This window comes from Saccopteryx leptura, chromosome 2, assembly GCF_036850995.1.
Source record: "Saccopteryx leptura isolate mSacLep1 chromosome 2, mSacLep1_pri_phased_curated, whole genome shotgun sequence".
NCBI classification, from domain to species: Eukaryota; Metazoa; Chordata; class Mammalia; order Chiroptera; family Emballonuridae; genus Saccopteryx; species Saccopteryx leptura.
Genome location: NC_089504.1, coordinates 296,162,694 through 296,174,735, shown reverse-complemented (window position 1 = coordinate 296,174,735; position 12,042 = coordinate 296,162,694). Strand labels below are relative to the sequence as shown.

The following is a 12,042-nucleotide window of genomic DNA, read 5'->3' as shown; positions in this document are numbered from 1 at the left end:
TTGTATCTCTCTTTCTCTCTCTCTCTCTTTTTCTCTTTCTCTTTCTTTTTCTTCCTTCCTTTCTTTTCTTTCTCTCTCTCTCTATCCCTTATTCTTCCCCTTTCCTCTCTCTCTAATCAGTAAGATGAAATGTTAAAAATGTATTTAAAAATATTAACCATGGCAATACCAAGGAATCTGGCAATCATATTCTAGAGATCACATAAAACTTGCAATGATCTGCAATGATATATGTGCAGCCCTTTATTATATTATACCATTTATACTATTAAATAATACCATTATTTAATGGTATAATGGGTATTATGACTCCATTGCTCTACATTACCTAAAAAGATAGCATTAAAAACTTTACCAAATGTTTTATTTAAGTAGATATAAATACAATTGACCCTTGAACAATGAGAGGGTTCGGGATGCCGACTACCCCCGCCCCATGCAGTCAGAAAGGCTGGTGTAACTTCTGACTCCCCAAAAACTTAAAGACAGTCATTCCTTGGTATCCATAAGGGACTAGTGCCAGGACCTTCGCAGACACCAAACCCACCGAGGCTCACGTCCCTACATGAAATGGCATAGAACAGGTATAAAAATGCAGATGCAAATGCTGGCACACGGAGGGCCAACTGCATGTTTACTGAAAACAATCTGCATATATTTGTTGAAAAAAATCTGCATATAAGTGGACCCTTGCAGTTCAGAACTTGTGTTGTTCAGGGACAGCTGTACTTCTATAGTGTTCTTCTAATTCAGAAATATAAAGAAAAATGGCCATTTAGATTAACAAGAAACATTTAAATACTGTTGAATAGACTCCAAATGCTTCCACATCCACTATCTCATCTGTTTTTATTTGGTAAAATTTCCTTGGGCTCTTCAATCACCTCTTTCTTTCCTAAGTGTTCATAAACCATATAACCATCACTTTCAGAATTTTGCTGGGAGTGACTTATTCGCTTAAATTCTTAAAAAAAAAAAAAAAAAAAAAGAATCAAAAGCATTGAATGGGAAATAGAAAATGGGAATAAATAGTTGCATGATTTTATAAACTTATTCATACATTATTTTCTTCTCTATATATAAGCTAGATCAAAGAACTGGAGAAGAACACACAACCATGAAGGTCAGCTTCAAAACTCTTTTATTTACAGATGAAATAACAGACCCAGAGAAGGAAATGGGACACTTCGGAGTTGCTTAATTAGTGATAGGACAGGTCTGGCAATACCATGGCCTGGTCACCATCCCAGTGTGACGATGTGGTACTTGCCTTTATTCCCCTTATCATTATTCTCTCATATTTTCTTCATCATTTTGCTTGGGAAACATTTCTGCAATTCAAGTCTTGGGACTGTTGCCCCCTCTGGACTTCAGCCGCCCTGAACAGCTGCCGACAGGTTTCTTCCTCACTTGCATGTACTTAATTAGCTCTTTGTCACTCTGATCTTTTCATACTCTTTAATCATTTGTGTTTCCTTCACATGTTTTCCATTGGAAACAACTATAATCTCATCTTTTTTATAATCTCCCATCCTTCTTGAACCAATTTTCACACAAAAATAAATAAATCAAAATCAAAAATCTATCTCCTGTGCCAGAGAGTGTCATCACCAAAGTCAAGCCATTTACTGAATCTCCATTTTTGGTTTTATATTTGTATTTCCTCTAAATTAAAAAAGAAAAATGGGGCTTTGGCTTTTTGTTGTTGCTTTTTGTCTGCTTTTAGTTTCAGAGAAAATGTTTATGACTAATGTTCCCTTCTTTTACTATTATGAAGTATAACATGGTTCCCTTCTATTAAGAGTCTTCCCTTTTTTTGCCTGACCTGTGGTGGCACAGTGGATAACGCATCAACCTGGAAATGCTGAGGTCGCTGGTTCGAAACCCTGGGCTTGCCTGGTCAAGGCACATATGGGAGTTGATGCTTCCAGCTCCTCCCCCCTTCTCTCTCTCTGTCTCTCTCTCTCTCCCTCTCTCTCTCCTCTCTAAAAATGAATAAAGAAAAAAAGAAAAAAAAAGATTAAAAAAAAAAGAGTCTTCCTTTTTTTGGTAAGATTTAAATCCAGGGTGTCCTGGCTGGTTGGCTCAGTGGTAGAGTGTCAGCCTGACATGTGGAAGTCCTGGGTTTGATTCCCAGTCAAGGCACACAGGAGCAGTGCCCATCTGCTTCTCTACCCTTCCCCCCTCTTCTTTCTCTCTATCTCTCTCTTTCTCTCCCGCAGCCAAGGCTCCATTGGAGCAAAGTTGGCCCAGGCACTGAGGATGGCTCCATGACCTCTGCCTCAGGCACTAGAATGGTTCCGGTTACAACGAAGCAACGGCCCAGATGGGCAGAGCATCACCCCCTAGTGGGCTTGCCAGGTGGATCCCAGTTGGGTGCATGCGGGAGTCTGTTGGCCTCCCCGCTTCTTACTTCAGAAAAATAAAAAATAAAAAATAAATTAAATCCAGGGTATTAATTACTCTCAGGCTTAGTTTACTTTACTAGTAACTGAAGTGTTCCTTAGGTCAGAAATTATCAGATGCTTTGCTTTCAGCAAAAGAAATTTCTCATAGATCTACACACGCAGCCATTTACACCATGGACTCCACTGTCTCCAAATCCAGAACCTTGAAAGACTAGGTGGACAGTACACCTGTCCCCCACACCCTTTTGTTCTCCTCGTGTCATAAGGTGACTCAGCAGAAGTAGGTAGGTGTCAATGGGTTACCTCAGCCCCGGCAGGCGCTTTTAATTAAAAAAATTTTTTTTTCCATTGACTAGAGAGAGAGAGAGAGAGAGAGAGAAGCATTAACTCATTGTTCCACTTATTACTGTACACTCACTGATGGCTTCTCCTACATTACGCCCTGTCTAGGAATTGAACCCTCCAATGTCGGCATGCCAGGATGACACTTTATCCACTGAGCAACCTAGCCAGGGCCTGGCAAGCTCTTACAAATGTTAGTTACATTCCTCCAGAAGACAAAGTATCTAAGAGTTATGCTGGGTGTACAGAGACCTTAATTTCCTATAGTTAAGAGATCACCAGAAAGCAAAAGCAATTAAGTGGTTATGGTTTAAAATAGGAAGTTTGATCACCCAGGAAATAAAAGCTTTCTGATCTGAGATTGTTTGAAGAAAAATCTAACTGCAATAAGTCTTTTATATTTATTGGTTGGAAAACCTAGCAAATGTCTCCCTGAGGACAGACCTCTGCTTCTCCCAGTGTCTGACGCCCCCTCACTGGTCCCTCCGCAGCCCCCCACGCCCGCACCTCCCACACTTTCGCACTATGTGCATTTCTCAACCACCTCATGTCACAAGGGCAGAGTCCACATTCACCGTTCCACTCTCTCCTCTTCGTGACCGGAGTGAAGTCCTTTTTCTGCTGAAACGTCCTCCAGGTCCCACGGGGGGGGGGGGGGGGCATCAGGATAGGATCCCAAAGCATTCTTGGCTCCTTGCTGCCCTCCCCATCCCTCTGCTCCCTGGAGGTCACTCCTGCCCCCAGCCTTCTCTACGCTGTCTCTGCCTCCAGCACCTCCACTGCCGGCTCAGCGCAGATCCCATCTGCCCAGCGAAGGCTTCCCTGGCCGCCCTGGGTGAGGTGTCCCCACCTCCACCTCGGGTGAAACCGCCCCAGTCTCGACTCTCCCAGCAGCAGCCTGGTCTCCTCCTCCACTCTCCTACTGCACGGTGTGCTTCGGGGCGAGACCTGCGTTTCCTCACCGCTCTGCACCCACGGCACAGAACAGTGTCCGAAACATCGCTGGTGGTCAGTGTTTGCTAAACAAAACCCTAAATTAATATACCAACATCGCAAATTACTTGATAGTAGCTTCTTTACATATGCAAACAGCTACATCTAAATTTAGCATCTGGGAGCCAAAAGTGATCAGGGCTGACGGTGCCCTAAGAGGGAGTCAGCCACTTGCTTTCTCTCAGCACCAGTACCGAGTACTGTCCACCTTCCCTGTGGCATCCCAGTCCGACACGGGAAACCTGCTGGGTGTCTACCTGAAATGCCGTGCAGTGAAAAGCGGGGCAGGGAGAAAGCAAGAGTAAGAGCTGAAACAAGGCTGATGAAATGCAGAAGAATTTTGGGCCTGAACAAGGAGCGCAAACACCACCTCGTCTGGCTCCTCTCAGGGAGACCGACTCTTCACGTTCCAAAAGTCATAAATGGCTCATAATAGCAAATTTGATATTTAATGTAATAATCTTGGAAGGAAAGTATGTAACTATAAGTCAAACTGTCAATCTGATGTATCTTGGAAAACTTCACTTAAGAGAGGCTAATTTTTTCAGTGACAATCTTTTTTACCTAACTTCCTTCTGTTCGTCTACAATAACAATAATCAGGATGCAATTTTTAAAGGGTTATTACTGGGGAAAAAGTAAATAAAAATAAAAGGGTTATTGCTGTTTCCATGTATGACATAGGTCCACTAAAGGGTCAATTTCACACCTACAATTCTAAGTATTTGGGGTGAAGCCAGAAGATACGTAAGCCCGTGCACCTCACAGGGAGGACACGCTGTACGGGGCATCTTCACCTAACTAGCCGTTTACTCAGCACAGGCGTCTGGGCGTCCGCCTCATCCCTGAGTGTCCGTGAGAACACAGCACAGGGCTCCTTCCCTGCAGCACGCTTCCACATAATTCACGCATTCCTCCCTCGGCCTACCAGGGGCTTTTTAAACATCTTTATTCACTAAACGGAAAGCTTCTTAGAGACACAGCATAGATCATATTCATCTCTAAATCTGGAAGCACCTAAAAGTTAACACCTTCAACACAAAGGTTCGAAGATCCTTGCTGAATTAATTTTAAAAAATGAACCTAATTACTCTTTGCAATCATTTAAGATTATGGAATATCAAGTAGCCCTTTTCTTGGTCGGGCAATAAATGCACACACTTGAAGTCTGCATAAGCCAAACACGTGCGGCCCCAGCAGACGCTTCAGGAGCCACTGTGGGGCCAACCACACAAACGAACACGCAGCTCCGTCTCTTCCCCAGTCTGTTGATGGACCATGATGACCACTGTCCCATCATGTGGCTGTCTTCAGTAAAATTTCTCTTTACTCCTGTTTATGGTATGGTACAAAGAAAGCAAAAGAAATGTAGATATTTTTGGTTCCAGGAAGTGTGAGGTCTTTTTGCTCCACCTTCAAAAAGCCAATCCAAGATCTCCTTTTAGCCAAGGGGTGACAGTCCCTGAAGAAAGAAAAAGGACTAGTAGACCACACCTCAAAAGGATGTGCCTCCTGGCAGTTCAGTGACCCAGTCAGGAAACACTACAAGACCTTAGTAATTGGGGGGAACGCAGGCAATGTGGATTCAACTACACCTAGAAAACTTCATCTTATGCTACACAAGTCAAACACCAAATGCTACAAAAGTCAAACACCAAATGCTCTTTGCAACTTTGGACTGGCTCACCCAGAGGGTCTGTGACGGACGGCCCTTCTGGGGCCGGGGCCGGGTAGACAAGCACTACAGGTTACTGTGGTCACGGCTGGCTGGGGAGGGAGGCTATCTTGGTCCAGTATGATAACTGGGCAATAAGGATTACTGAAGACAACATAAATTTAGAGAGTTTGTCTAACTATGTAAATTACAGATGTATGCATTCATAAAATATCTTCCATCCTCAGAGAGAACAGAAGTTTCTCATGCATACAGTCTATACTGAAATAACATCTACTGTCAGAACGCCTACTCACTATAAGTGCCAGTCACCATTGCTAGCCGCAGGGGCCCTGTCCCCCTGACAGCCTACCTCTTAGCTTCTAAGCTTGTAGGGCATCCAGTATAAAGCTGGACAGGGCCATAGTTCCTCAGTGACTAATGGTTACCAGCCTAAAGCCATAGTGATAATAATTAGTTTCTTTTTCTGCATTAAATTTATTTTTGTTTTCGATTACAGTTTACTTTCAATATTATGTTATACTGGTTTCTGGTATAGAGCATAGAACCAATTGAGCTACTGGCTATCGGAGGAAAGAGAGAGAAAAGGGAGAGAAGGAAGGTTGAAGAAGCAGATGGTCGTTTCTCCTGTGTGCCCTGACCGAGAATCGAACCTGGAACATCCATATGCCGGGCTGAGGCTCTATCCACTGAGCAACCTGCCAGGGCCCAATTTGTACTTCTTAATCCCTTCACCTTCTTCACCCAGTCCTGCAACCCCCTCCCTCTGGAAACCACCAGTCCCCTCTCTGTGTCTATGAGTCTGTTTCAATCTTGTTTGTTTGTTTGTTTTGTTCTTTAGATTCCACATGTAGTGAAATCATATGGTATTTGTCTTCTCTCACTTATTTCACTGAGTACACACCATCTAGGTCCATCCATGCTGTCACAAATGGAAAGATTTCATTCTTTTTATGGCCAAATAATATTCCATTGTATAGATGTACCACACTTTTTTCCACCATTGATTTGAGACAGAGAGAGAGGAAGGGGGGGAGGAGGGGAGAGAAAGAGAGGGGTGGGGAGAAGGAGAGAGAAGCACCAATTTATTGTTCCATTTTGCTGTTCCCTTTTTGGCTGTGCACTCATTAATTGTTTCTTTTATGTGCCCTGACTGGAGATTAAACCTGCAACCTCAGCACACCAGGACAATACTCTATCCACTCAGCCACCCAGCTAGGACCACAGCTTTTTATCCACTTGTCCATTGATGAGCACTTGGGTTGAAGTTTTTGTACAACAAAAGAAATCATCAAGAAAATGAAAAAACATCCTACTAAACAAGAGAACATATTCACCAATGACACATCTAATAAGGGGTTAATATCCAAAATTTTTAAAGAATTTATTAAATTCAACAACAAAAATTCAAACAATCCAATTTTAAAAAAAATAAGCAAAGAACCTTCTCCAAAGAGGATACACAGATGGCCAGTAGACATAAGAAAAGATGTTCAATATCACTAATTGTCAGAGAAATGCAAATTAAAACCACAATGAGATAACACCTTACACCTGTCGAATGGCTATCATCAATAAATCAACAAGTGATGGTGAGGGTGTGGAGAAAAGGGATCCCCCATGCACCGTTGGTGGGAATGCAGACTGGGGCAGCTACTGTGGAAAAACATATGGAGGTCCCCCCCCCCCAAATTAAAAACGGAACTGCCTTCTGACCCAGCAATTCTACTTCTGGGAATATATCCAAAGAAACTCCGAACACCACTTGGAAAGAATATATGCACCCTGTGTTCATTTTAATGGTCTCTTCCTAAGAGCCAGCTCAAAGGAAGGGCGCCAAACTAGGCTTCAGTCTGTTTTAGGGCCTGACAGCATTCCAATCCTTCCTCAAACGCAGCCTGTTTGTAGTGGAGAGTCCCAGAGGCTGCTGGTGCCCGTCGCCCCCAACATCTGTGTACTTGACTGAACGGCTCTGTTTTGTTGGTCTGGACAGCCTGGCACTGACAGCGTGAATACAGATTTCACTCACTGGTCTTCTGGGCAGCTCAAATCCTTCTTATTCTGCATATTGCTCAAGCAACTGAAAAACAACCTAACCAAAATACAGGGTCTCCAGGGATGATGGCAAAGGAACGGGGATGAGGGTTGAATCACTTGTGCTAGTTATAAGGCCTTGGGCAATGAACAAGGTTTATGAAATTTTTGCTTATAACTACATGCTGACCCTACAAGACAATATCAGCAAAAAGCTTATTGTCTGAATAAACTCAGTAGAGACTGATATCCTAATGCATTTTTTAGAATTTGTGTTTTCAATCTACTGAGATGAAAGTATTTCCCCCAACATTAGAAATGTCCTGTTCTTAAAAATATACCCTTTACATATTACCAGAAGGCAAATATAAATGCTACTTTAGGATGGGCTTGACCGACATCAGTAGAAATGGTCTTGATACAGTTGCTGAATTTTTATAACATTCGTAACTACAATAGAGAGCAGCTACCCCTTATGGCAGGGGTCCCCAAACTACGGCCTGCGGGCCACATGCGGCCCCCTGAGGCCATTTATCCGGCCCCCGCTGCACTTCCGGAAGGGGCACCTCTTTCATTGGTGGTCAATGAAAGGAGCACATTGACCATCTCATTAGCAAAAGCAGGCCCATAGTTCCCATTGAAATACTGGTCAGTTTCTTGATTTAAATTTACTTGTTTTTTATTTTAAATATTGTATTTGTTCCCGTTTTGTTTTTTTACTTTAAAATAAGATATGTGCCATGTGCATAGGGATTTGTTCATAGTTTTTTTTATAGTCCGGCCCTCCAACGGTCTGAGGGACAGTGAACTGGCCCCCTGTGTAAAAAGTTTGGGGACCCCTGCCTTATGGGGAAGTTCCTGCCTCCCAAATTTAGGTCAATCACTAAATGGTCTAAAGGAGTAAATATCAAGAGCCTGGACTTGCAGTTCCACTGGTACCAACTGTCCCACGGCTGAAACAATGTGTCTTTTGATCAGGAGTAAAAATACAAGCCTTTTTCTGTCAGCTTTCCGTTAAGTTTAAGAATTGTTTGTAGATGAAACTAAGCATTTCTGTTCTTATCGACTATTTATTCAACTGTTTTATTCGATCCATAATCAACTGTAATAACAGGCCACAGCGCTGCCTTTGGGGGTGGGGCACAAGCCTGGGCTCGTATTCTCTTATTTTAACTGACATTTTTATATGGTTTCCCATTGGAACAAAACTGACTGAGAATCGGGCTGATGCTCAGGAGTGGTAACCCTGGCTCTTTATAGCAGCTGATAGTTACTGAGCTCGTACTGTGTACTCCACACTGTCTGAACACTTAACACGAACTATTTTAATCATCACAACAGACTCCCAGCCGTGTGGTTTTGGCCAAGTTTCTTATTAGCCTTTCTAAGTCTCCATTCCATTTCCAGAGGAGAAAACCCCAGGCCTGAAAGGTTACATAATCTGCTAAATTCACTCGGCTAGTGGGTAGGGCTGGGCTGGGTCTCAGCAGGCTGCTCCCATCACAGTGACCGCCTTGGTGATCTCAGGAGACAGACACAAACAGATGCTGCCAAAGGTAGCCTGGACCATTTGCATCCACATCCTTACTTGCTCTATGAGATTCTTCAAAAACCAAAATATACAAGTGATAATAAATGAGAAATGCATTAATTCTTCTCCATATTACCACCCTAATCCTTGAGACTTGAGTTTTCAACCTAGGCGGCCTGTAAACATCTCCGAAAGGCAATGCCAAGCTTGTAACAACATTTGTAATAGCTTCTCAAAGAAGGTTCTGATGATGTAATGATCTTAAAACCATGTCTGTCTGGACAGCAAATGCAGGACTGGGGGGGGGGGGGGATAATAAATCTCAAATTAAGTGAACATCATACATCAAATCCCTCTTGTGACTAAAGAAATAAGACACGGGTTGATCAAGACAGAAAGCCATATTGTGAAGATGGTTTTGGAAAGACAAGCAAACACAGACATACCCCGTTCTTAAGGAATGATTAAAAAGGAAACTTACAAGACAACCTGTCCTCACAGCCACCCTGCACCGCAGTCCCAGCCTGCTGACCCACACCTGTGAGAGGAGCAGGAGGCAGATACGTCCCTCCACTACGGCTGGTGTTCACGAAAAACACACAGGCTTCTAGAGCCAGACAGATCTGCACTGAATCCCAATTCTTCAGTTTTCAAGGAAGGTGCTCTTGAAAGTTACTTAAACTCACAAGCCTCAGTTTCTGTATCTGCTCAAATAGTGGGACTACCTCCTTGCAAGGCTGCTGTGAGGATTACAGGTAATGTGTATAACACACTGGGCACAGGATGGTTTCTCAATAAATTATAGCTAATAATAACAGCTGCCACCATGTTAATAAAAGCAATAAAAAAAAATTCTGCCGACAGCAGAGACAGTAAAGTACGATGGTCAAGACCATGGGCTCGGAGCCAGACCACCTCAGCTTTTACCCTGGCTTTGCTTTCCTCATCGAAGTTACGTCTTATTTGAAAAAGAATGCTCTCAGGTTAGCTCTTTTCTTTCATAACATAACACCTTCATGGCTTTACTTTGCCAGCTGAAGCTCTTTAATTTGAGCAACTTACTTAACTTCTCCCTGCACCAGTTACCACAGCTGTGAAGGGGGCTAATAATAGTGTCTACACCTCATCTGCTTGTGATGAGAATGAATGAGTTCATCCATGCAGAGCTTACAATCATGTCTGGCCCTGACACTTTATAAGAACTGAATACATGCTAGCTGTGGCTGCTGCTGTTGATTCAGTCGCTCTGTGACTAACCCAGGACCAACCACCCGATAAAAACTACCCACTCGTAGTGTTGGTTAACAAGTTGAAAATGAAAGAGTATGAAAACTCCTGAGGACGGCTGACAGCATTCACACCAATGGCTGGAACAATATAACATGAGGAGTTAGCTCAAGGGCAGAATCAAAATTAGCCTGTAGAGTACAAGGATGTGTGAGCAAATAACTGGTAATCCTACCAGGGACCCCGGGCTTCCAAAGTACTGCAAAAGAAGTTTGTGAATGTCACTATAAAAATTTAAAGTCACACACGCGTGTGTGCATGCGTGAACCAAAAAAAACAGCACAGAAGAGTGAGGTAAAGAAGAACACTGTCTTCCTCCTTTCCTTAGAAAGTGATGTTCCACGCACCCAATCCTGTGCCTTGCCATATTTCATTTTCTTTAAGTGAGAGAAGGAGAGATGGAGAGACAAATTCCCACATGTGGCCCTACTGGGATCCACCCGGCAACCCCTATCTGGGACCGATGCTCGAATCAACCAAGCTATTCTCAGCACCTGGGGCCACTGCTGCGAGAGGGGAAGAGAGAGAGAAGGGGGAGAGGGAGGGGAAGAAAGACAAACGGTCACTTCTTCTATATGCCCTAACCAGGGATTGAACCCAGGACATCCACATGCCAGGCTGACGGTCTATCCTCTGAACCAACTGGCAGGGCCCCTTGTCATATTTCTAAATCATCTTTGCAAAGGTCAGAAAAGCAAAATAATCCCACTGTGTCATTCCCCAACATACTACTTAAAAAATTCAGCCACCTAGCAAATGTAAGGAAGAATGGTTGCTGTACCCACAAAGCATCCAAAAAACAGCTCCCCAATGGGAGTGTTCCATTTGCAAGATAATGTATAATCTGGCTGCTCCAGTGTGGTCTGGGGAGGGGTGGAGATTCTGGGATTCAAAGCACTGTCTGCAGCATCTCAGGGACTCGAGTCAGGACAGCTGACCCCGGGTCAGGGCACACCTACTGCTGTCTGTCCCCCACACCCTCTAATGCACCTGCTGCCTCCCACAGGGCCAGAAAGTGGGACAGCTCGGCAGAGGTCTGTTGGGTCACCGGGAAAAGCAGGAGGGACAAACTTGAAAGGGCCCATGTTATGGTGTGAGAAACAAGGGGCAGGTTTTTAATATCTTGTGTGGCCGCAGCTCACTCTTCAAGATAAGTACCTTCAGCAGCCACTTTATTGTTTCCCCTGTAAATGACGCAAGGCCGAGCCAAGTCCACACCAAAACACCCTCAGAATCCAGTCAGGGTTAGGTCATCTGCAGTTACTGACAACTGCTGAACTCAAACTCCTAACGAGGCATCTCGGCAACAGTATGTGTCCTGCCACTAATGAGGCTCTTTTTCCATGAATAACGAGCAAGAACATCATCTCTGTTGCCAGGTACACAACATAAACAAAGCCCAACAGGAGAGCCTCGATATGGTGAGTCTGTCCATTTGCAACAAAGGAATTTTGCAATGTGTGAGCCAAGTTCTAGCAGAGGGTGGGACAGCTGTTGTAACAAATATTGTCAACGTATGTTATCAGAATTGAATAACTCAGCTTTGCGTTGTGTGGGCCACGGGCCACGCATGGGACAGACGGAAATGACAGAGCTCCAAATGAGTTCATTTCTTTATTTTACAATCTGTCTTTTAACACAGAGCTGATGATTTCTCTAAAGAACTGAGATCTGCAAGAAAGAGGCCTTAAGAGGTCTGAGATCTCAATGGCTCTACTGGTTCAATCTTTTTTTCTTAAGCCGAATGGTTCAGGCTGAGCAAGGCTGGCGCTG

General features: G+C 43.7%; 1 protein-coding gene across 6 annotated transcripts in view; it reads right to left on the bottom strand.

The window, feature by feature from the left end:
* Positions 1 to 12,042, bottom strand: part of ST7 (suppression of tumorigenicity 7) — a 307,405-nt gene that overhangs the window by 52,875 nt on the left and 242,488 nt on the right. The window lies entirely within an intron of this gene.